The sequence below is a fragment of the Drosophila willistoni genome (genome assembly GCF_018902025.1).
Source record: "Drosophila willistoni isolate 14030-0811.24 chromosome 2L unlocalized genomic scaffold, UCI_dwil_1.1 Seg168, whole genome shotgun sequence".
NCBI lineage: Eukaryota > Metazoa > Arthropoda > Insecta > Diptera > Drosophilidae > Drosophila > Drosophila willistoni.
The window spans coordinates 11,327,213-11,354,961 of record NW_025814047.1 but is presented as its reverse complement, the minus strand read 5'-3'; the positions used below and the strand labels follow the sequence as shown (position 1 = coordinate 11,354,961).

The window sequence follows — 27,749 nt, the reverse complement described above, 5'->3', positions numbered from 1 at the left end:
ATGGTACGTCTCGAGACGGGAGGGAAATCCTTCGACGTGAAGGCCCTCGTGGACCCTTGTTCGGCGGTATCGTCGATGGCGACGTCGCTGGCCACGGCCTTTAAATTGACAGCCGTCAATATTGGGGCGGAGAAAGCGGTGGCAGCAGTGATCCGGTCCCCGCTCAGTGAAGGATGGCGATTGGAGGCGATCCTGAAGGTGGTCGATGGCTTGTGCTGCCGCACTCCAAGCTCTCCGGTGGACTTGCAAATCTCCAAAAAGTTCGAGGGCATCGTCCTGGCGGATGATATTTTCTACCGACCGTCTTCGGTGTCGTTGGTCCTGGGCGCGGACGTGATGACGGAGGTCATGTTGGAAGGGAGTCTACCCGGGGTTGGCGGGCAGTCTTTGGCTGGACCCTGTCCGGTTCGTGTCATTAGACTGCCTGGGTCTTGCACTCCTGCAAGGGGGGGAGCATGTTTATGCCCAAACGGGCAACACAAGGGTTAAGGGAGGCGGGAGCTTTCACCTCGCGCCGCTCTCCCGATGATGCCCATCGCTCTCCCCACAAAACAACTCCCCACACTTCTCTCCAAGCGGGGCTTGGTGCCCTGCTCTTAATTATGCTAGGTTTAGAGTCAAAACTTACAAGTGAATAAACAGAACACTGAAGTGAGATTGCTGCATTACCAAATTTCTTGAAGGAAGACAATTTGAAGGAAAAATTCATTTCGCTGCCGACTTAGCAAATTCAACCCCCCTACGGAAACAATCATCATTCTTTACAGATGCTTCGTTCTCTTCGTTTGCCTGCAAAAGAGTTTGCAGAGGCGAGTAATAGTTTTTGTATGACTCTGTACGCTGTAGAGTAAAGTTTAAGAATTTTGTTTTTCACTTTGGGGGACATAACGGAGTCCCCTGGTGACAGCGACCTCTTGATTTTTGGAATTTTGTTTTGCTTATATGTAATTGCACTTGTTGTAATTTGATCGCTGTGATGCGTACGTTCGTGTGGAATAGAAAAGAGTCTGTAATTAATAAATAAATTAAAGAAAAACTTTCCACCATTGTTTAAAAAACATCTTGAAGAAATATGCACCCGCATAGCCAAATCGAAGAAATCAAGCATCAAGTTGGATGGTTAATTGAACAAAATATTGTTGAACCGTCTGTTTCACCCTACAATAGCCCACTCTTATTAGTCCCAAAGTAATTACTTCTAACGAGAAAAAATGGAGATTAATAATTGACTATCGCCAAATAAATACAAAATTACTGTCAGATAAATTTCCACTCCCCAGAATTGACGATATTCTTGATCAATTGGGTCGAGCTAAATTGCCTTGATTTAATGTCAGGTTTCCACAAAATTGAACTTGAGGAAAACTCAAGAAATATTACGTCTTTTTCAACAAGCAATGGTTCATATCGCTTTTCGCGATTACCATTTGGTTTAAAAATAAATAAAACTAACACAGCAGTCGACGAAAAAGCTTAAGCTAAAGACAGATAGTAATTAATTGAAAAAGATAGCTTAACTATATACACAACTAAACATCCCCGACCCGCTGGAGGTGTTTGATTTGCATAAGGTGCCAGCTATGCCCCTGTTCACAGCCAATGTGGTCAGGGATGAGTTGCAGCCAATCCAAGTCAAAAATATTATTATTGGTTTCGCTGTAGATGATTAAAAAGTATAGCGCGAAGAGAAGTGACAGAAAGATGAGGAGAAATTAGGTGAGAAAGGTTGTTAAAAGATTGGCAAAGAACACGAAAAGGTTCATGAAGAGAGTAGTTAGTCAGACATCTACTAAGGTGAATAGGAAAAAAGTTTCTGGTCCGACGTGAGGGAACACAAAAATATAGCGTATCTAGTAAATTAGTAGAAATGACTTCGCCGTTGACTAGTTTATGGAGAAAGAGAATGCCAAAAACAAGCCTACGGTTGTAAAGTGAAGGAAGATTAATAAGAAGAAGTCTGCTAGAATAAGAAGGTAGGCGAAGACTCGGGTCCCAATTAAGACCGCGTAACGCAAACTTAAGGAATTGCTTTTGTACCGATTCAATACTACGCTGGTGAACATCATATTGCGGATCCCACACTGGCGAGCAATATTCTAGAGTAGGGCGAACTAACGAAGTGTATAAAACCTTTGTTACATAGGGATCATCAAATTCGTTGGCCCAACGTTTAATGAAGCCAAGAAGACTGCATGCTCTATTGACAATTGAAGAAATATGAACATTAAATGAAAGTTTTGGGTCAAACATAACGCCTAAGTCTTTGAATGATGGTACACAATCTAACAGAACAGACTTAACATAGTAATGAGCTAGGATCGGAGACAAACGACTGAAAGTCATAAAAGAACACTTAGAGGCATTAAGGTGTAATTTATTAACGTGGCACCAATCACAGAACGCATCGAGATCTGATTGCAAGTACTGTTGGAAAGAAGGATCATTATAGGAATAACAAATCTTGACGTCATCCGCAAGCATGAGCACGCGTGAATGAGCCAAGGCCAAAGGCAAATCATTTATAAACAGTGTAAATAACAGGGGGCCCAGATGACTGCCCTGGGGTACACCTGACGTAACTCGAACAGTTTTAGATATCGACGAACGAAAAGACACCTTTTGGGCTCTGCCAATAAGATCCGACTTTAACCAAGCCAACAGTTTTGGGGAAAAACCCATTATGTTAAGTTTCGCGAGAAGCATAGAATGATCAATCGTATCGAAAGCCTTACTAAAGTCAGTATAAATAACATCAGTTTGACACTTTTTACGGAAGCCATGGTGTACAAGGGTAGTCAATTCTAAAAGGTTAGTAAGCGACGAACGACCTTTCATGAATCCATGCTGACAAGGAGAAATAGTGGATCTGGATAGGTGTTGAAGGGAAGACGTAATAATTTTCTCAAACAGCTTTGGTATTGCCGAAAGTTATTGCTACCCTTTTTAAAAAGCGGAATAATAAACGACTCCTTCCAAATATCGGGAAAGGTACTAGTCTCACTCGATATAAAGAATAACCGAGATAAAGGCTTAGATAGGGAATTCGAACACATTTTAAGAATGCAACTAGGTATATTATCAGGACCGGGAACGAAGGAAGACGTCATAGATGATAAGCTAGAGATAATACACTCTTCAGTTATACTAGGAAAAAACACACAATTTAAATGTGGGATTGAGAAAGGATAGGATGTGGGATGCGAAACAGTAGTAGAATAAGTCGACTGAAAGAATTTAGCAAACAGATCTGCAATATCTGAATCATTATTAGCAGTCTGGTCACTAAGTTTGAAGGTGGAAGATAGTCAATAAGAGCGTCGTTTAGAATTAACAAAGTTGTAAAATATTGTGGATTTCTTATAGAATTCAACCTTACAGCGCACGATATAATTATTGTAGCATTGAGTGCTTAAAAGACAAAATTGAGATTTGGCTATACAGTAATTTGCATAGTCAAGTCGCGAACCAGTTTTTTTAAATCTTTTAAAATATCTCGTTTTAATGTTACGGAGATTAGAGAGCCTTGTGAACCATATTGGCGCGCTGGAGACGGTAGAGACATTCGCATAAGAAACGCATTCATCATATAGAGAATTAAGAGCAGAGTAGAAAAACTTCACTGCACGATCGAAAACATCTGCGACGAGAATTTGCGTTGTTTTTAAATGAATTAGTAACGGAATTGTAAGAAATAGTAAGTTCAATGCTAGGGTGATAGGGATCTTCAGGTTTCACTAGGGGCTGTGTTCGGGATACAGCACTAACAGTGGGATCAGAGACAAAAACAAGATGAAGGATTCTTTTAGAAGAGTTAAGGAAAGAATTCAACTGATATAGCGGACATTCAAGTAGGCTATCAAGAAAAACATGTTGAGATGAAGGAATTAAGAAAGATAGATTATCATCAACAAGCCAAGAAATATTAGGCAAGTTGAAATCACCTAAAACTATAAGGAAATCGCGATCTTTAAGACGATTTAAAATAGTTTGCAAAGCATCAGGTCGTTATATCAGAAGCTGGAAGAATATATGAACAAGAAATATATAAGATAAAGTTGGAACATGTAATTTCGACGCAAATAGACTCAACACCTAAGGGCAGATCAATCGGTACAACACTTGTACACAGATTCGAGTTAACAGCAATGAGTACTCCACCGCCACGACGACCAACACGATCAAGCCTATAAGAAATAAAGTTATTAGAAAGAATTTCATTATCCAAAACAGAGGAGTTAAGCCAAGTTTCAGAGAAAGCTAATATGTCAGCCGAAAGGTTTGGCTATCACAGAACAGGTTCGAGAGCTTGATAAGAAGTCCTCTTACATTTTTATAATGAATGCAAAGACTAGACGTTATTAGTTTTTTGAAGCAGAAGATAAATTGGGAAGGTGGACAGGCAACAGACGGGAGCGCTTATTGGGCGCAAACTCGTGTACAACTAGGCCCTCTGGCCAGAAATTAGTGTCAACCATAGCTGAGAAATACTCATTGGGTACTGTAATTTTAAAAGAGGAGATTTCGCGAGGCCTAGAAAACTTAAACTTTTGAATTAAAACTTTGGCAGGGCATATATTACTAATGTAAGCTGCCACAGACGACTCAGAAGTATCAGGAGCAAGCCTAGAGATAAATAATTGTTTGCGATGAGGCACTACAGTTAGTGGAGGCGGAGGAGCATTGGGATCCGCAAGTGATTGAGAGCTAGCATGATACTGTGATTGATCAGAGTTCACGTGATGGATAGAATGAGGTACACCAGGGCTTGTAATGGGTACTTCAATCTGAAAAGAAGAGCATAAAGAGGGACAAGAAGATGGTGTAGGCGAAAGTAAAATGGGAGACGATGTAATAGAGAGTGCTGGCGACTGCTTGCGAGGCAACTCAAGGGTACATTTCTTGGGCGACTTCTCAGAAGGTGGAACAAACTTGAATTGCGACAATAAATGTACGCTAGAGTCACACTCGTTAGACAGCTGTTTGGCCAGTTTGTTCAAAGAAAGAAACTTTAAACGAAGATCCCTATACATACGGCTAAAATCAAGCTGCTGGCTGGCACAAGATGGGCAAGTCCAGCGCATTAAGCCAAGCTCAGGCTTAGACACAGACAAACCAGAAAATTTGTCGTAGTCGCGGCCATTAAGGCCAGCACATTTTAAGTGAATAAGATTATCGCAAAGCCAAGAAGATATTGCTCTATACTGATCATCAAAACGATCAGAATGCTTGCAAGTAGGTAGACAACAAGCCATTATAAAGCCAAAAGAAACACAAGGCAAAAAAAAAAAATAAATTTATATATATAAGAATAAATAGAAAAATTTAAATACACAGCACAAAGATAATTATCGATAAGAAATCAATAATTACAAATAAAACAAAGAGAACAGCTAGAGTGCACAGCACAAGAGAGAGTGCAAGAACAGTTATAAGCCGAGCTTTGAGAGGCGGCCTTACAAAAGTGATTACGCGGGAGAGAAGCTGAGCACAAGCACAAAGCAGATAGAACAACAAAGCCACTTACACTGATGGTATGATGGGGGCGATGAGGGGAGCAACTGCAGAAGCAATGACGAGAGAAAAAATAAAAAGAAAAAAAAATTAAATGCACCAAACACTAATCACGAAACAGAAAAACTGTTTAAACTATATAATTTGGCGAATTATGGAAATAAAACACAAGGGTGTCAAGCAAACAATACCAGTGAAAGCGTGAACAAACCAAGCACAATTAAAAACTGAGAGAAAACAATAAATATTAATAAAAACTCAGGAGCTATGCAAAAACACGACCGTCACGTCAGAGAGCAGAAGCTTTTTTTTGAACAACATGTGATTAAAAATTTAACAGATGTTTTCAAACTCTGTAGAAAACACAATCTCAAATTACTTCCAGAAAAATGTTCATTTTTTATGCACGCAGCGACATTTTTAGGTCACAGGTGCACCGTTAAAGGAACCTTACCAGATGACAAAAAATTTTACGTCATCAATAATTATCCAGTCCCTACGGATGCAGACAGCGCTAGAAGATTCGTTGCATTTTGCAATTACTATAGAAGTTTTATAAAAAACTTCGCCGAATATTCACGGTACATAACTAGATTATGTAAAAAGAATGTCCCATTTAAATGGACAACAGAGTGTGAAAAAGCATTCCAGTATCTAAAAAAAAACTTGTTGAACCAAATTTATTACAGTACCCAGATTTTAGCAAAGAATTTTGCATAATCACGGATGCAAGCAAACACGTATGTTTAGCAGTTTTAACTCAAAACTATAATGGACTCCAACTCCCAGTTGCATATGCATCACGAGGATTCACTAAAGATGAAAGCAATAAGAGTACTACAGAACAAGAGTTAGCAGCAATACATTGGGCAATAACACATTTTCGACCATATATACATGTAGGAAATGAAGTGTCAGGCGGGCATAATCATGGCAATCGGGCAGTAGCTAGTGAGCGAGACTGAACGACACGCAACGGCCGTACCTATCTTGTCGACTCACTCATTGGCAAATAAAGAGAAGCGTTGATTCAGAAAGCACTCGCAATCGTACTGTCGCCTCGATCACATCGCGCACCCAAATTATCACTAAGGCCATTTAAATAATATAAAATATATGTATTCTTAACACAAAGAAACATTGTTAATAAAATAAGACTAAATAGGGAAATCACATCCTTAAATAATATTGAAATAAATAAACCGGAATAAAGTAAAATCCCACAAACTATAGGCTCAACCAAAATTTCTGGCCCAAGACAATTAGTGAAATTTGTGTGTGTGTGAAGTTCGCAAGTGAACAGAAAATTGTTAAAATTGCATGCATTAATGTGTAATACTAAACAAAATCAAGGTTGTTGGCGAACGAATTTCACAAGAAGCAACCACTACAAGTTCAAAAGCAGTGGAAGTTGGTGTGACTGTACGAGAGGCGACGAGTGGACGGTGAGACGGTGAGCGGTTGGACGACGCAAGTAGAGCGTCACTAAGAATTTTGGCGCCGTTTTGGCAAAAAGTCGGCGAATGAAGTTGCAAGCGGCGCGAGAACGGTGGTGACTCGAGAGGAAAAGAGAGAGCAGACATCAGACACGAAGTTGATGATAACTAGTGTTTACTGTGGAATCAGACAGCGTACACGAAGTTGATGATAATTAGTGTTCACTATGGAAGCAGACAGACGGAGAGAGCAGACAGCGGACACTAAGTTGATGATAATTAGTGTTCACTGTGGAAGCAGACAGACGGAGAGAGCAGACAGCGGACACGAAGTTGATGATAATTAGTGTTCACTGTGGAAGCAAAAAGATCGGATACAAAGTTGATGATAATTAGTGTTCACTGTGGAAGCAGACAGACGGAGAGAGCAGACAGCAGACACGAAGTTGATAATAACCAGTGTTTACTGTGGAAACAGACAGCGGACACGAAGTTGATGATAATTAGTGTTCACTGTGGAAGCAGACAGACGAAAAGAGCAGACAGCAGACACGAAGTTGATGATAACCAGTGTTTACTGTGGAAGCAGACAGACGGAGAGAGCAGACAGCGGACACGAAGTTGATGATAATTAGTGTTCACTGTGGAAGCAAAAAGACGGAGAGAGCAGACAGCGGACACAAAGTTGATGATAATTAGTGTTCACTGTGGAAGCAGACAGACGGAGAGAGCAGACAGCAGACACGAAGTTAATAATAACCAGTGTTTACTGTGGAAGCAGACAGCGGACACGAAGTTGATGATAATTAGTGTTCACTGTGGAAGCAGACAGACGGAGAGAGCAGACAGCAGACACGAAGTTGATGATAACCAGTGTTTACTGTGGAAGCAGACAGACGGAGAGAGCAGACAGCGGACACGAAGTTGATGATAATTAGTGTTCACTGTGGAAGCAAAAAGACGGAGAGAGCAGACAGCGGACACAAAGTTGATGATAATTAGTGTTCACTGTGGAAGCAGACAGACGGAGAGAGCAGACAGCAGACACGAAGTTAATAATAACCAGTGTTTACTGTGGAAGCGACAGCGGACACGAAGTTGATGATAATTAGTGTTCACTGTGGAAGCAGACAGACGGAGAGAGCAGACAGCAGACACGAAGTTGATGATAACCAGTGTTTACTGTGGAAGCAGACAGACGGAGAGAGCAGACAGCGGACACGAAGTTGATGATAATTAGTGTTCACTGTGGAAGCAAAAAGACGGAGAGAGCAGACAGCGGACACAAAGTTGATGATAATTAGTGTTCACTGTGGAAGCAGACAGACGGAGAGAGCAGACAGCAGACACGAAGTTGATAATAACCAGTGTTTACTGTGGAAACAGACAGCGGACACGAAGTTGATGATAATTAGTGTTCACTGTGGAAGCAGACAGACGAAAAGAGCAGACAGCAGACACGAAGTTGATGATAACCAGTGTTTACTGTGGAAGCAGACAGACGGAGAGAGCAGACAGCGGACACGAAGTTGATGATAATTAGTGTTCACTGTGGAAGCAAAAAGACGGAGAGAGCAGACAGCGGACACAAAGTTGATGATAATTAGTGTTCACTGTGGAAGCAGACAGACGGAGAGAGCAGACAGCAGACACGAAGTTAATAATAACCAGTGTTTACTGTGGAAGCAGACAGCGGACACGAAGTTGATGATAATTAGTGTTCACTGTGGAAGCAGACAGACGGAGAGAGCAGACAGCAGACACGAAGTTGATGATAACCAGTGTTTACTGTGGAAGCAGACAGACGGAGAGAGCAGACAGCGGACACGAAGTTGATGATAATTAGTGTTCACTGTGGAAGCAGACAGACGGAGAGAGCAGACAGCAGACACGAAGTTGATGATAACCAGTGTTTACTGTGGAAGCAGATAGACGGAGAGAGCAGACAGCGGGCACGAAGTTGATGAAAGTTAGTGTTCACTGTGGAAGCAGACAGACGGAGAGAGCAGACAGAGAGCACAAAGTTGATGATAACTAGTGTTCACTGTGGAAGCAGACAGACGGAGAGAGCAGACAGCGGGCACGAAATTGATGAAAGTTAGTGTTCACTGTGGAAGCAGACAGACGGAGAGAGCAGACAGAGAGCACAAAGTTGATGATAACTAGTGTTCTCTGTGGAAGCGTAAAACCAAAAGAAAGCGGACAACACAAACCGTTACAAGAAGCAGACGACTATGACAAGTCCAAACGAGAAGGCAGCAGACACGAAGTTTAGATAATTGGTGTCGAAGCAGAAAAAGAGAGCGGACAACACAAACCGTTACAAGAAGCAGACGACGACGACAAGTCCAAACGAGAAGGCAGCAGACACGAAGTTGAGATAATTGGTGTCGAAGCAGACAAAGAGAGACCAAGAGAACGAGTGAAAAACAGCCGTGTGAGTAGCGACAGCAGAGTGAGTGGCAACAAAGAGCGAACCGAATATCTACAAGAAGACTGAGTGTGTTGCTACAACGAGAGTTGCTACAAAGAGCAGGACGACTATAGTTGGGTGAGCTGTTTAATTGTTGTCTTGAGTGTGAGTTACTTTGCTTGCACGACGAAACCCCACCGGTGGCAGAAATATTGACAAAATTGATGCGAGCTGTCTGCAGCTCTCTGGAGCACATTTTTAAGACGGAGAGAGCAGACAGCAGACACGAAGTTGATAATAACCAGTGTTTACTGTGGAAACAGACAGCGGACACGAAGTTGATGATAATTAGTGTTCACTGTGGAAGCAGACAGACGAAAAGAGCAGACAGCAGATACGAAGTTGATGATAACCAGTGTTTACTGTGGAAGCAGACAGACGGAGAGAGCAGACAGCGGACACGAAGTTGATGATAATTAGTGTTCACTGTGGAAGCAAAAAGACGGAGAGAGCAGACAGCGGACACAAAGTTGATGATAATTAGTGTTCACTGTGGAAGCAGACAGACGGAGAGAGCAGACAGCAGACACGAAGTTAATAATAACCAGTGTTTACTGTGGAAGCAGACAGCGGACACGAAGTTGATGATAATTAGTGTTCACTGTGGAAGCAGACAGACGGAGAGAGCAGACAGCAGACACGAAGTTGATGATAACCAGTGTTTACTGTGGAAGCAGACAGACGGAGAGAGCAGACAGCGGACACGAAGTTGATGATAATTAGTGTTCACTGTGGAAGCAAAAAGACGGAGAGAGCAGACAGCGGACACAAAGTTGATGATAATTAGTGTTCACTGTGGAAGCAGACAGACGGAGAGAGCAGACAGCAGACACGAAGTTAATAATAACCAGTGTTTACTGTGGAAGCAGACAGCGGACACGAAGTTGATGATAATTAGTGTTCACTGTGGAAGCAGACAGACGGAGAGAGCAGACAGCAGACACAAAATTGATGATAACCAGTGTTTACTGTGGAAGCAAAAAGACGGAGAGAGCAGACAGCGGACACAAAGTTGATGATAATTAGTGTTCACTGTGGAAGCAGACAGACGGAGAGAGCAGACAGCAGACACGAAGTTAATAATAACCAGTGTTTACTGTGGAAGCAGACAGCGGACACGAAGTTGATGATAATTAGTGTTCACTGTGGAAGCAGACAGACGGAGAGAGCAGACAGCAGACACGAAGTTGATGATAACCAGTGTTTACTGTGGAAGCAGACAGACGGAGAGAGCAGACAGCGGACACGAAGTTGATGATAATTAGTGTTCACTGTGGAAGCAAAAAGACGGAGAGAGCAGACAGCGGACACAAAGTTGATGATAATTAGTGTTCACTGTGGAAGCAGACAGACGGAGAGAGCAGACAGCAGACACGAAGTTAATAATAAGCAGTGTTTACTGTGGAAGCAGACAGCGGACACGAAGTTGATGATAATTAGTGTTCACTGTGGAAGCAGACAGACGGAGAGAGCAGACAGCAGACACGAAGTTGATGATGACCAGTGTTTACTGTGGAAGCAGATAGACGGAGAGAGCAGACAGCGGGCACGAAGTTGATGAAAGTTAGTGTTCACTGTGGAAGCAGACAGACGGAGAGAGCAGACAGAGAGCACAAAGTTGATGATAACTAGTGTTCACTGTGGAAGCAGACAGACGGAGAGAGCAGACAGCGGGCACGAAGTTGATGAAAGTTAGTGTTCACTGTGGAAGCAGACAGATGGAGAGAGCAGACAGAGAGCACAAAGTTGATGATAACTAGTGTTCTCTGTGGAAGCGTAAAACCAAAAGAAAGCGGACAACACAAACCGTTACAAGAAGCAGACGACTATGACAAGTCCAAACGAGAAGGCAGCAGACACGAAGTTTAGATAATTGGTGTCGAAGCAGAAAAAGAGAGCGGACAACACAAACCGTTACAAGAAGCAGACGACGACGACAAGTCCAAACGAGAAGGCAGCAGACACGAAGTTGAGATAATTGGTGTCGAAGCAGACAAAGAGAGACCAAGAGAACGAGTGAAAAACAGCCGTGTGAGTAGCGACAGCAGAGTGAGTGGCAACAAAGAGCGAACCGAATATCTACAAGAAGACTGAGTGTGTTGCTACAACGAGAGTTGCTACAAAGAGCAGGACGACTATAGTTGGGTGAGCTGTTTAATTGTTGTCTTGAGTGTGAGTTACTTTGCTTGCACGACGAAACCCCACCGGTGGCAGAAATATTGACAAAATTGATGCGAGCTGTCTGCAGCTCTCTGGAGCACATTTTTAAGAATCGTCTGAATTTAACCATAACCTACCACAATTTGACCTACATTAACATAGTGTGTAAATTTTGCTAAGTCGTAACAAATTTGATTGATTGATACTAACTATACATTAATATAGCAAACTTGTTAAGCAATATACCTGTAATTGTGTGAAATGGATCGAGGTGAGATTCTAACTTTGCGTATTGAGGAGTTGCGCATTAAATTAAGAGAGTTAGGGCTAGAGACTACAGGCCTTAAAGCAGAGCTGAAATCGCGTCTACTCGCTCATTATGATCTAATAGAAACGGAGAATGACGGGCAGGAGGCAGGTTTCGCCTCGGCTAGAACAACGAGAAGTCCCGAACACAGATGGGCAAAGGTAATGGTTCACACTAAAAGATGTGGAGGGAAGCGTTTCCGAGTTTTGCGGTTTAGGTTCGATTGATGTTGTACAATGGACTAGGGAGCTAGAAGAATGCACTTTAACCGTACAGTGCAGTTAGTTACAGCTTTTTGTATATGCAAAACAATTGTTAAAGGGAGCTGCATTGTCGTTTATACGTAGTAAGAGAGACATTTGTAGTTGGGAGTCCCTGAAAGTAGCTTTGAAAAACGAATTCAGAGTAAAGGTTTCATCAGCCGAAGTTCATAGAAGAGTAAGCAATCGACAGTTGAATTTGTATGAGTTTTTGTATTCGTTAATGGAAATTGCAAAGCCGATCGATTTGGATGACGAAAGTTTAATCGAGTATTTCGTAGAAGGTATACCAGACATGAGAGCAAATAAGGCATTATTGTATCAAGCCAGAACAGTGGATGCGTTGAAAGTTCAAATAGAGACCTACTTAAAATCATATGATCCTAGGAAGTCGTCAAAGAAAACAACATTGAGACTGTAACAAGAAAACGTTTACTTGTTTTAAATGTGGCAAAACAGGCCATCGCTCATTTGAATGTAAGGAAAAGATACCACCAAAGTTCAAAGTACCAATGTTGTAGATGATAAATTAGTAAAAGCATCAGGTAAATTTACTGATTCGGGTTTGGAATTGAAAGAAGTAACTTATAAGACGATTAAGTTCAACGGTCTAATTGATACAGGAGCAAATTTGAGTCTCATACGTAAAAGCGTGTTTGTCGAACTTGAAATTAAGTCATTAACAGGATATTCGAAGAGCCTTACAGGCATTGGTGGAAGTCATGTGATGACCTTTGGTAGTTTTAGCATAAGTGTCAAGATAGATGGCATTGAGATGAAAGTCGAGTTTCATATAGTTCCTGATGAAGACATGGCATATGAGGCAATTTTGGATAGAACCATATTAGATCATGTCGATTTGGTTGTTACAAAGAAAGGTACAAAGTTTGTGAGCATCAAGAGAAAAGAATCACTGTGTAACGCGAATAAATCTTGTGCTGAGTTGTTTAAGGAATTTGAAAGTATGTGTATGCACAGTGCAGAACAGAATAAAGTGGAAATCAATTAACATCGTATTTCCGTAGATTTATCGAAGGATACGCAGTAACAGCTAAGCCCTTGACTGACATTTTACGAAAAGACATTAAGTTTAAGTTTAAAGAGTTGCAAATGGTAGCGTTTGAACAATTGAAATTAGCATTGATCAAAGGTCCCGTTTTGAAGTTATACAATCCTAAGCTAGAGACGGAGATTCACACTGATGCCTCGAAACACAGTTTCGGAGCTGCGCTTTTACAGAAAGATTCAGAAGATGGTTTATTTCATCCGGTACAATATATGAGTACTTCTTGCCTACTTTAAGATTGTTACAGATTGTAATGCGTTCACGATGACAATGAAAAAGAAAGAGGTTCCGTTACGTGTAGCACGTTGGACAATGTACCTCCAAGATTTCGATTATCTTGTTTTCTGCTAACTGACACCATGACCCATAGATTGAGGGAAGCACAGTTGCCAGATGATTGGTCTAAATTGATCAGGAGTTTAGTTCAGGAGAATGAATATGAAGATTTTTACATTGAAAATGAAATATTGTTAAAAGACCACAATCAAGAACTTATTGTCGTTCCCTCGCAGATGGAAAAAGAAATAATACAGATTGCACACAAACAAGGACATTTTGGAGCTAGAAAGACTCAGGATATCGTTGAAAAATCGTATTATATTCCAAAATTAAAAGAAAAGGTAGCCCGTGTTGTTGAGTGTTGCGTGGAATGTCTTATTGTTAATGCCAAAACCGGTAAAAAGGAAGTACTTAGTTGTCTTGAAAAGCAGGCCATAATTTTTGGTAACCCGGTGAGAATAATTTCTCACAGGGGAGCAGCATTCACATCCAATGCGTTTAAGAAATATTGTAACAGACAGGATATACAGCATTTACTGATAGCAACAGGTGTACCCCGCTGCAACGGCCAAGTAGAAAGGATGCATAAGATAATAGTTCCAATGATTTCAAAGATAAGCCAAGAGAATGAGGGAAACTGGTATAAGTATGTAGGTCGTGTGCAACAACTTGTTAATAATACTGCTCCAAGAAGTACAAGAGTTACACCTTTTAAGATTTTGATAGGAATAGAGATGCGTAGTCCTGATGATCCCGAAATAAGGAGCTGATAACCGATTCGTTAATAGAAGAATTAGACTGTGGTCGTGATGAGATTAGAGCGGAGGCTCGAAAGAATATTAATGAAATACAGCAGGAAATGAAAAGGACGTTTGACAAAAACAGGAAATGGGAAAGAAAATACAATTTAAACGAGTTAGTGGCGATTAAACGTACGCAGTATGGGACAGGTCTAAAGTTGAGAGGTAAATACTTAGGATCATATTAAGTCACGTGAATAGGCACGGTCGATACGACGTTGAGAAAGTTGGCGATGGTGAAGGACCTTGTAAGACCTCAATAGTGGCTGAGTTCATGACTTGTCAGGACAGCCGATTGTGCGAAGTGAAGTGTCAGGCGGGCATAATCATGGCAATCGGGCAGTAGCTAGTGAGCGAGACTGAACGACACGCAGCGGCCGTACCTATCTTGTCGACTCACTCATTGGCAAATAAAGAGAAGCGTTGATTCAGAAAGCACTCGCAATCGTACTCTCGCCAAATTATCACTAACGCCATTTAAATAATATAAAATATATGTATTCTTAACACAAAGAAACATTGTTAATAAAATAAGACTAAATAAGGAAATCATATCCTTAAATAATATTGAAATAAATAAACCGGGATAAAGTAAAATCCCACAACATATATGGCAAACATTTTACAGTTAGAACTGATCACAGACTTTTGACCTATTTATTTTCTATGGTAAACCCAAGTTCAAAATTAACACTCATGCGACTCGAATTAGAAGAATATGATTTTACTGTAGAGTATCTGAGAGGTAAAGATAATTTTGTGGCAGACGCCCTGTCAAGGAAAACAATATCCGATCTTATTGACATGAACAAAAAAGTTCTGAAAGTTACTACCAGGCACCAAAGTAGACAAAACAATTTCAGCGCAGAAAATAAACAAGAACTCTTGCCAAGGCAAAGTCTTGAAAAAGCTTCCAGACCCAAAGTATACGAAGTGAGGTACGAAATAAATGACGAGGTACGAAAAGTAGTGACCTTGCGAATAACAGATTCCACATGTTTATTAAAACATGGCAAAACAGTTGTAGCAAGAATTAATGTTAGCGATTTATACCCCAATGGAATTCTCGACTTAGGTCAGTTTTTCCAAAGGCTTGAATGGCAAGCCGGTGTATCTAAAAACAGCCAACTGTGGCACCGAGCGAAAAGATCTTTAAATCAATTTCAATAGATACTTTTAAATATATGGGCAATAAATTATTAAAATCACTTCTCAAGCCGGTGACCCAAAATAACGAAAAAGAAAAGGAAGCTATATTGTCTACATTCCATGACGATCCAATTCAAGGAGACATCACTAAAACTATATCAAAAATAAAGAGACAATATTATTGGAAAAACATGACTAAACATGTAAAAGAGTACAAAACTAAATGTCCATAATGCCAGACGTCGAAACATACGAGATCACCTATGATTATAACCAAAACTCCACAATATGCTTTGAAGTACGGTCCAATGAAGACGTTCATCACGGACATGAGAACAGAATATAAAAATTCCATTATTACTGACGTGTGTAAATATTTAAAAATAACATCAACAGCACACCATACCCAGACATTAGGTACTGTTGAAAGAAGGACCTTCAATGAGTACATTCGTTCATATATTTTTGAGTAGATAAAACTGATTGGGACATATGTTTACAGTATTTCGTGTATTGTTTTAACACAACACCATCAGTAACACATAATTATTTTCCATATGAACTAGTATTTGGTAGACAAAGTAACCTACCAATAAAATTTAATAGCGTTAATACTATAGATCCAATATATAATATACATTATACAGTCTTATACATGTATAAGACAATTCTAAAAGACTATTCTAAAGAAGTTAAGTTTAGATTAGAATACGCGTTTAAGAGAGCTCGAATACTTTTAGAAAACAATAAAATTAAGCAAAAAAAAAAACTGGTCATAAGCTTGATTCAGTCTATTTAGGACCTTTCGATGTTGTAGAAATAGGTAAAAATATCAATATAAAAATTAGAAACGATAAAAATAGGATACAAACAGTACATAAAGATAGATTTAGAAAAATATATAATATCAAAAGTAATTAAAAACCAGAGGGCCACGTCAAAGTTTGTATACCCTTGCAACTTTTATGGTACCTTACCTTACCTATAGCCATCAAAGTGGAAAAATGTTTAAGCTAAAAAGGCTAATGCTTGCGAAAGAACGGCCAACAATCTTAGCATAGGGAAAAAGTAAGATATTGATCAAAGTCACTGTTTTCCACCGATCGTTCCTATGGGAGCTATATGATATAGTAACCCGATCTTTATCAAATTCGGCACAGTCATTAACAGATATATTAAACTAACAAATGTTTAATTTGAAAGCAATCGCGTCAAAATTGACGAAGTTATTGACAAAAGTCACTGTTTTCGAAAGATCGTTCCTATGGGAGCTATATGATATAGACACCCGATCTTGATCAAATTTGGCACAGTCGTTTATATGTGTAATTAACTCACTAATATTAAATTTCATGACAATAGCTCAGAAAATAACGAAGTTATTAAGAAAAGTCACTGTTCGTGACTTTGCCTTTTGTATGGGAGCTATATGATATAGTGATCCGATCCGGCTGAATCCGAGATATACAACGCCTGCAGTATATACAAGCCTACATGCAAAATTTCAGCTCTGTAGCTCCAACGGTCTAGGAGGAGTTTGCGTTGATCCAGACGGACGGACAGACGGACGGACGGACGGACGGACGGACGGACATGGCTTTATAAACTCGTCTCGTCATGCTGATCAAGAATATATATACTTTATATGGTCGGAAATGCTTCCTTCTATGCGTTGCACACTTCTGACCAAAATTAATATACCCTTTTTGCAAGGGTATAACCAGAGGGCCGGGGCTAACTTTGACCGCATCAAAGTTTGTATACCCTTGCAAGTTTTTTGTGTAAAAGGTCTAATATTTGCGAAAGAACGGCTTAGGAAATAACGAAGATATTGATCAAAGTCACTGTTCACCACCGATTGTTCCTATGGAAGCTATATGATATAGTCGCCCGATCTTAATCAAATTTGGCACAGTCTTTAATAGTTATGCTAAACTGAAAAATATAAATTTTTATGACAATTGCTTCAAAAGTAACGAAGTTGTTGACAAAAGTCACTGTTTTCAACCGATTGTTCCTATGGGAGCTATATGATATAGTCGCCCGATCTTGATCAAACTTGGCACAGTCGTTAACAAGCGTAATAAACTCTCTTATATTAAATTTCACGACAATGGCTAAAAAAATATTGAAGTTATTGAGAAAAGTCACTGTTCGTGACTTTGCGGTTTGTATGGGAGTTATATGATATAGTGATCCGATCCGGCTGAATCCGAGATATACAACGCCTGCAGTAGATACAAGCCTCAATTCAATTCAATACTCAATTCATCAATATACAAACAAAACAATTTTACTCTCTATTTTACAATTTGTTCTTCTTCTTCCCTTACTCCCAAAGCAAAGCAACGAACGCATACACATACAGTTCATGTAGCGTTGCGTCTGTGTGTGTTATATTTATCCGATCACATTAAATTTTGGGATCTGGGGTTTTATATCCAATATTATCACATATGTAAATTTCATAGCATACTCCGATTTTTATAAAAATGTTTCTTCTAGTTCTTCTAGAGCTATATGATATAGTGGTCCGATCCTTATGAATTTCATACTTTATTTTTTCCGGGTAATAAAAAACCCCGAAACAAAATTTCAGACCGATAGCTCTTAAGACGGCTGAGTAAAACGCATACGCACAGACGGACGGACAGACGGACAGGCGGACATGGCTATATCAACTCAGCTTCTCATGCTGATCAAGAATATATATACTTTATGGGGTCGGAAACGTTTCCTTCTGTGCGTTACAAACATCTGACCAATTTTATAATACCCTCTGCAAGGGTATAAAAAAACATATATATAAAAATTTGTATGGATTCATCTATTATTGAAAATATCACACGATTTCGAAAACAAAGAGAAAGAACATTTGTCTGGCCAGACACAAACTAAAAACAATTTTTCTGAGATACACCTTTACTTTATTTATATTTTACCTTTACTCAATTATCAATAATCATTATAATAACTCCATAATATTACGTTATTCTCTAAAAAGGGGAGGTGTAGTTTTCATTCATACAAATAATCAATTAATACAAAGAGCTCAACTTGTAACACTTTTTTGCAAGTATAAACAATTAAACATATACGCAGTAAAATATAATTGTGCACTTGAATATGTTTATATCTATACATTGATGTATGCACATAAACATATTTACATACATAAATATACAGCTAAGCATGATCATATATGTATGTGCATTTGTATATGCACATACATACATACATATATTCACATAAGCAATGTATGGACAAACGTAACATTAGCTAGAGCCAGGCCAGCGTGTTCATTTTGGGTATATTATTTTATAAAAGGAACCCAGTCTTGGCTCATATCACATTACATTTACAATTCAATTTGGTATACACAGCGTGGAATTCCTCATCGAAGAGTTTTTTTTTGCTATATGGACCACCGGGATGCGGTAGATCCAGCTTTTTAAGAGCAGTGGCGGGAGAGCTTGAATACAGTGTTTGCTTGTTAAATTTGTCTGAAAGGTGTCTTACTGATGATAGACTGAATCATCTTATGAATGTGAGTCCTGAACAAACAATAATAATACTTAAGAATATTAAAGCAGCTTTTGCTTCACGAGAATCCATTTCCCATCAAAAATCTGCTTTTGAAGGAATGAATCGAATTACATTTAGTGGATTATTAAATTGCTTAGATGGTGTTGCATCAACAGAAGCTAGAACAATGACAACAAATTATCTAGACCGATTGGACCCTACCCTAATACGTCCTGGAAAAATAGATGTAAAAGAATATGTTGGTCATTGTACTGATCATCAACTGAAAGAAATGTTTAAAAAGTTTTTTGAAAACTTCGACGACGTGAAGTATCTAAATTTGTAAAAGATGTAAAGACCCGTTAGTCCAGCTCAAATACAAGGATTTTTTATGAAACATAAGTCGTCTACACCACTAGCGGCTATTAATTCTTGTAATGATATTTTTGGTAACGTTTTAGATTGATATATAGCAGCAATTAAATCAAAGACTAAAAAGCAAAAACAGAGACTCCTACCTCCATTACTCCTTCAATATAACAATTTCCCGAACAAATAAATTCTGTTGAAATTACACTAGTTTTACTGTTGTTTTTAATTAGAAATTTTGCGACTCCTACATCTGAAATAAGAACCCAACCATACTGTTGTATATGCAACCCTGTCATGCGCCAAGCCATTAAGTCAGTCCAGCTATGTCGTTTTGCAGAACACACGCGACTTAACTTTTGCAATGTATAACTTTGTATCTACTCTATCTAAATAAATCATCCAAGTACATATTCTAAACTGGAGACGAGGATGGGGTGCTAATTATCATCCGGAGTTAAGCTTGGAATTATTGACGGAAAACATCAAAAAAATTGACACGCACAAAAGCATACATATATACGCTTACATATATATGTACATGCTGTGGCTTGCATGGCAGATTCGCATGCTGGTGAATTTGGCAAGAATCCGTTGACCGGCGTATTTGAGGAAAACGAGGAATCAATTGATTCAACCCATTTATGACGACAGTTGGAAGCTTGGAACCGTTCGACTTGGGACAGCCAAACAAATCGGGCTCATATTTGGAGCGATTTAAATTGTTCCTGCTTGCTAATGATATCAAAAACGATGGTCTCAAAAAGGCATCTTTCCTCACTCTGGCAGAAAAGCACCAGTCTACGACATTTTGACATCATTGGCGTATGTCACGGCCGGAAAGGCCATCTTAAGCGTGTCTGCCGGAATAAAGATTCGTCGAAAGATGTTCGTCCAGTAAATGGCAAATTTCTACGCGGGAAATCGGTTATAGCGAGAAGGAGCTGGATCGCCTATGCAAACAAGGGATTCTTAAACCTGTGGAGTATTCAGATTGGGCTACTCCTATTGTACCAGTTATAAAGAAGGACGTTTCGATTCCTATTTGTTTATTGCAAAAGGGGTTTGCCGCACGCTCACATTTTGATATGGTTGGTACGGAAGTTAATCAAGAATTATTTGGAGGTGCATTAATATTGCTATCTGGTGATTTTCGACAAACGCTGCCAGTCATTCCCAGATCAACTCCAGCTGATGAAATTAATGCATGTTTGCAAAGTTAATTTCTTTGGAGAAATGTTCAAAAGTTATCGCTTAACATAAATATGCGTGTGCGTCTTCAAAACAATCCAGCAGCAGGTGAGTTTTCGGAGCAACTTCTTGACATTGGCGATGGCGACATTGAACGGGATTTAAATGGCTTTATCACGTTACCAAACAACTTTTGCATAATGTTGCCATCAAAAGAAGAACTAATTGATCACGTGTTTCCAAACATAGTTCAAAACTATACAAATCAGGATTGGCTGGGGGAACTCGCAATTTTAGCACCAACGAACTCAAATGTAAATGAAATAAATGATCAAATTCAACAGAAATTACCAGGTGACATAATATCATACAAGTCAATCGATACTGCTACAACAGAAGAAGACGCAGTAAATTATCCTGTGGAATTTCTAAATTCTTTGGAGCTACCCGGTATGCCACCACATATTTTAAAATTGTAAGTGGGTTCCTCAATCATACTATTAAGAAATATCAATGCACCAAAACTTTGCAATGGAACAAGACTTTGTATAAAAAAATTAATGCCTAATTTAATCGAAGCAAAAATTCTAACTGTCAAAGAAAGAGGAGAAGTTGTATTAATACCAAGGATTCCATTGATATCAACTGACATGCCATTCGAATTGAAACATCTTCAATTCCCAGTGCGTTTATCATTTGCAATGACGATAAATAAAGCGCAACGACAAACCCTTCAAGTGTGTGGGGTAAATTTAGAAGAGCCGTGCTTTTCTCACGGACAATTATACGTGGCATGTTCCAGGGTGGGAGCACCAAATAATTTGTTTATTTATGCACCTGCAAACAAAACAAAAAATATGGTATACTCAATAATATTAAACTAAGTTAAGTGCGTAGCAAAAAATTTGAAAATTGCCACGTCGAACATTTAATGGATGAACTAAACATTTAATTCGCCAGCAAGTAAAAAAGGGGTCAGAGCAACGCTTGCCGGGCCAGCTAGTTTATTATAATTTTTGTTATTTGTTTGATATTCTGATCGTTTGATTGTTTGATATTGATTGTTTGTTTAATGATATATATGATAAAAATTTTTGTTATTATTAGTAACTATTTTTTTTTTTTTGCATATGTACAAATGTATGTGTATAGTGTCATTAAATGTGGCAATTTATTTGTTTTTTTTTTGCTTTTATATGTTAACTGATTAAAATTTTTAACCTATCTTTATGAACTATTTGTTTTTTATTCTTTTTATCCTTAATTAGAATGTTATCCCTATCTTCTATTTCTTCTATGGTATTTGGGCCTAATTACTTGGGTTCTAATTATTTCTTAATAAAACTTTATTTCCTATTTCTAATTTGATATTGTTTACTTTTCTATCATATACCTCTTTATTTTTAGCTTTATGCTGTTCTAACATACATAATTCTGGCTCTTTTATAGGCCTGTTCTAATCTAAATTTTGATTCCATAGCATAATCTTCTATGTTGTAAAGTGGGTTTATCCTGCCTATACTATTAAATTGTTTAGGTAAATTTGAAGTTTTACCAAATACCATGTCCATATGAAACAATAATCATGTGCCATAGAAGGTGTTGTATTGAAAAAATATGCGAAGTATCTTATCCATACATCCCAGTCAGTTTTGTCAACTGAAATGTATGAGCGTAAGAACACATTAAGTGTTCGGTGGCTTTGCTCCACAGTGCCAACAGTCTGGTGATGATGTGCAGTAGAAGTTATGTTTTTAATTTGCAAATTTTAGCATAAATCTTCAATTATTGAATTTCTATATTCTGTTCCCATGTCCGTAATGAACGTCTTCATTGGACCGTACCGCAGAATAAAATCTTTAAATATCGATTATACTATTGTTTTCACACTTTTGTCTCTAGATGGTATTGCTACAAGGTGTTTAATTAAATCGCAGATTAACAATACTGCATATTAATTTCCTTGTTCTGATTAAGGTAGTGGACCGATCGTATCCATAATTACCCTATCGAAAGCCAGTTGTGGCGTTTCAGTTATAGTCTATGGAGTTTTTGTGTGTTTTGTTATTTTTGCTTTTTGACACTTAGGTATTACATTTTTTATACCCTTGCAAAAAAGGTATATTAATTTTGGTCAAAAGTGTGTAACGCATAGAAGGAAGCATCTCCGACCATATAAACTATATATATTCTTGATCAGCTCAACGAGACGAGTTCAAATAGCCATGTCCGTCCGTCCGTCCGTCTGGATCAACGCAAACTCCTCCTAGACCGTAAGAGCTGCAGAGCTGAAATTGCATGTAGGCTTGTATATACTGCAGGCGTTGTATATCTCGGATTCAGCCGGATCGGACCACTATATCATATAGCTCCCATACAAATGACAAAGTCACGAACAGTGACTTGTCTTAATAGCTTCGTTATTTTAAGCTATTTGTCGTGAAATTTAATATTGGTGAGTTAATTACACATATAAACGACTATGCCAAATTTGATCAAGATCGGGTGACTATATCATATAGCTCCCATAGGAACGATCTTTCGAAAACAGTGGCGATTGCTTTTAAATTAAACATTTGTTAGTTTAATATATCTGTTAATGACTGTGCCAAATTCGGATCGGGATGTAGTTATCATATAGGAACGATCGGTGGAAAACAGTGACTTTGATCAATATCTTCGTTATTTCCTATGCTACGATTGTAGGCCGTTCTTTCGGAAACATTACCCTTTTTAGCTTAAACGTTTTTCCACTTTGATGGCTCTAGGTAAGGAAAGAGTTACCAAAAATGTTGCAAGGGTATACAAACTTTGACGCGGTCGAAGTTAGCCCCGGCCCTCTGGTTTATATATTGAGATATTTCTCGTGTAAACAGTATTGCTTCTTTTTCTTTATCATTACTTGATAATAGGGTCACCGGCTTGAGTAGCGCTACTCTTAAAAATTGTAAAATCTTATTGCCCATAATTTTGAAAGATTCTATTGAAATAGTTTCGAAGATCTTTTCGCTCGGTGCCACTTTGACTTGGATGATATTGAGTATACCGGCTTCTTTTTCGAGCCCTTGAAAAAATTGACCTAAGTCGAGAATTCCATTGGTATACATTTCGCAAATGTCAATTCTTGCTATAACTTTCCTGCCGTGTTTGAATGTGCTTAAAGAATTGGTTATTCGCAAGGTCACTACTTTTCCTACTTCGTCATTTACAATGGCGTCATACACGTTGGGCTAAGAAGCATTAAGAGATTGCTTATGCAAATCTTCTATATTATTTTCTTTTTCTTTTCCAGTGCAGGAACTTGACCGTTTACTTTAATTTCTGGTAGTGACTTTCAGAATTTTCTTAGTGGCTTGTATATTTTGTAAGTCCTCGATAGCGCGTCGGCTACGAAATTGTCTTTTCCCTTTAGATACTCTGCTGTAAAATTATTTTCCATTGAAAACAAATAAGTTAATGGTCCGTTTTGACAGTGAAATGTCTACCATAAATGTGTTGTCTGAAATGCGTAATTGCCCAGTGAATTGCCGCTAACTCTTTTCTGTTGTACTCTTATTACTTTCACCTTTTGTGAAAGATCTTGATGCGTATGCTACTGGAAGCTGTAGTCCATTTTTATTTTGCGTTAGAACTGCTCCACATGGGTATTTACCTGCATCTGTAATTATGCAAAATTCTTTGCTAAAATCTGTGTACTCTAACAGAGTGGGATTCACTATTGCTGATTTTAAATGTTCGAACGCGTTTTGACAACCACTTGTCCATTCAAATTTAACATTTTTCTTACATAATCCTGTTATGTGACGAGAAAACTCAGCGAAATTTTTTATAAGTCTTCGGTAATAATTCGGAATCTTCTAGCGCTGTCCGCATCATGAGGGACTGGATAATTTTGAATGACATCGTATTTTGCGACTTCATGCATAAAAAATGAACATTTTTCAGGATGTCACTTTAGGTTGTGTAACACAACTTGTGTTGCCTACATTTCTCAAAAACATCTGTTAGATTATTGAGCATTTGTATGTTTTTCGGTACAACCTATGACTATTAAGTCATCCATATAAAGTAATGCTTGCGAAGGTTCAAGGCCAGTAAATGCTATAGTCATCTTTCTCTGGAACTAGTTTGGCGCTATTTTCAAGCCAAATGGTAATCGTGTGAAGCGATATGAACCATTACATGTGGAAAAGGATGTAATGTCTCGTGACTCTTTTTCAAGTTCAATTTGATGAAAACCTGACATTAGGTCAAGGCATGAAAAATACTTTGCTCTACCTAGTTGATCCAAGATGTCATCAATTCTAGGTAGTGGAAATTTATCGGATAACAGTTTTTTTTATTAATTTGACGATAGTCAATTACTAATCCCCATTTTTTATTTTCGGAATTTGGTAACGATTTTTTCGGTACCAATAAAAATGGGCTATTATAAGCAGAGACAGAGGGCTCGACTATTGTGTCGTTTATCAATTTTTGGACTTGTTTTTGGATTTCGTCTTTCTGACTATAAATTGTCTTAATTTTTGTTTTTAAAAATTATTCGTTGTTATTGATTCGGTTTCTAGTCCGAATACATCACTTTATTTCTTGCACAACTTCGTAAGTTGCTGTCTTCTTGTGAATTTATCTGAACTTTTCAGACAACGTGGGATCTTGCTGGCAAAACTATTGAATTGTTACCAGAACTGTACGATATTGGTACATATATCGGATATTTTAGATTGTTTGGTCTAATTATTAACCAGTCTTCGGACGGATTGAAATCTAATTGACAGTTGTATTTTCTGATGAAATCGATTCCTAGTATTCCATCACATGGAATTATATATTTTGAAGATTGTATTTCAACAGAAGTAAACCCTATGGATTTGGTTACTTTTTGACTAATTCCTTGTATGTGTCACCAGACAGTTTATAAATATACTGCTTCAGCCCTGGGCGAGCGACGCACACTTGGGCCTCTCCTCGGATAGCTTTGCAAAAATACGTTTTTTCATGATCGCGTTTGGCAAAAATTATATATGCAATCGATAGGGAATACTTCAGAGATTATGAATCCGAAAAATTTTTGAAATCGGTTGAGATTCATGGGTGCTAGAGACGCCCAAAGTTGAGACATTTTTAGTGAAAAGATAAAAATGATAATTTAAAAAAAAAAAAAATAAAGCAACTTTAAAACTGAATATTGGGCTATTTCAACAATCTTCGATCTTGGATTTTTTGGTTTTTTCTGAAAAGTATGTTCTTTATTAATAGCATGTTTCATAAATTTTAATAATTACTTAAATAGTTATTGAACTAGAAGCGTTTAAAAAATGTACTAAATATTGGCATTTTTTGAACTTTGATGGAATAAAACTAGCAAGACTCAACGAGTATCAATACCGGACTACATACACTAGGTGTGTGAAATATTTGCCTATCAGATGTATATAGTCCCAATATGCGGAGACCTGCGACAGCGATGCGTAAGCCATAAAACTAAGGCAACCTCGCCTAAAAAATGCGCTGCAGTTATAAGGAAGAAGAAGAGTGCATGCGTATTGGTCTGTAGCTTCTTTGTATTTAAATGCGTAATGCTGTTTTGCAAATACTACCTGCTTACATATATGCCTTTCTACAATGATAAATTGCTAATTACCTGCTTTGGAAAAAATGAAAGACAGGTAAATGTTATTTAAGTTGATGAAAAGTTTGTCCTATTTGTGGGTTGGTCGTTTTTTTTTCTGTTTACCTATTACATTTACGATTTAATAGAATATCAGTGTTTACCACTTGGAGAGCTATCCGAAGAAGCACAGGAATGTAAAAACAAGGACTACAAAAGGTTCAGATACACTAATACATTAAAAACTTCTCGTGTTAGACAAAATGAAGACCTTTTTAATATGCTAGCAGCCTCTTCAGACCCACTTATTGCATCACTAAGACACGTGCGATCACGAAAGGATTTGGAAAATAGCAACTATAGTCCCGAAATGTTGAGTTTATTAGATACTGATGTAAATATTGAAAATTATTTTGAAGAAAATCAGTCATCAATAGCAAATTTTCAAAATTAACCTAAAAAAAATTAAAAAAATTCTTTTTGTAATTATGTTAAAAAATCAAATTAACACATTAAAAAATGTTACATAGTCGTCTAAACCAATGAAAAATTTATCCATTTTTAAAGGAAAAACCTGTTTGGAAATATTTTCTGACTTTGACCTTGAATATTGCAGCACCGCGAACACCCAGCACTTTTGACAAACATTTTGAAGCTTAATTTATATTAAATTAATTTCGCGGTCGTGGTCGCGGACGTAGCGCCCATGGACGTGGTGGCAAGGAGGATTCCATGGAATGGGTCCCAGTTACCAAATTGGGCCGTTTGGTCCGTGATGCCAAGATCAAGTCTTTGGAGGAGATTTATCTTTACTCGTTGCCCATCAAAAAGTTTGAGATCATCGATTTCTTCTTGGGCTCATCTCTGCGCGATGAAGTTTTGAAGATTATGCCTGTGCAGAAGCAGACTCGTGCTGGTCAGCGTACCCGTTTCAAGGCTTTTGCCCTGCAAGGTCACTGGCAAGTGTGGTTCCGTCTCCGTGCGCCTGATTCCCGCTCCCCGCGGTACTGGCATTGTCTCGGCTCCCGTTCCCAAGAAGCTGTTGACCATGGCTCGTATTGAGGATTGTTATACATCGGCTCGTGGCTCCACCGGCACTTTGGGTAACTTTGCCAAGGCCACTTATGCGGCCATTGCCATGACCTATGCCTATCTGACTCCAGATTTGTGGAAGGAAATGGCATTGGGCTCTACCCCATAGCAGGCATACTCTGACTTCTTGTCCAAGCCCACAGCTCGTCTGCACGCCGATGCCTAAGCGACAATTAGAGAGTTCTTTCTTGAATTGAATAAAAGAAACTGCTTTTAATGAACAAAAAAAAAAAAAAAAAAAAAAAAAAAAAAAAAACTTCCTAAAAGGGCAAAATATAAAATATTTGCATATCAATCATATACCAAGTCAAAATGACTGGTTACGGTATAAGTGCCAAAAACAAAAAAAAGTCTATTTTCCTATTAACACAAAATGAAATTAACTTATCAAATTGTATGTATTTAGTGGTTATTTAAAAAGTCATAACATAATCAATCACATATCGAAAAAAAAAAAAAATAAAAACACTTAGTCAATATTTATGAAATAAAAAGTAAAACCAGTCATTTTGACTGGTGT

At 38.4% G+C, this 27,749-nt stretch overlaps 1 pseudogene; it reads left to right on the top strand.

Moving 5' to 3' along the window:
* Window positions 1–27,446, top strand: LOC6652334 (annotated as a pseudogene).
* Window positions 27,447–27,749: the final 303 nt, after the last annotated feature.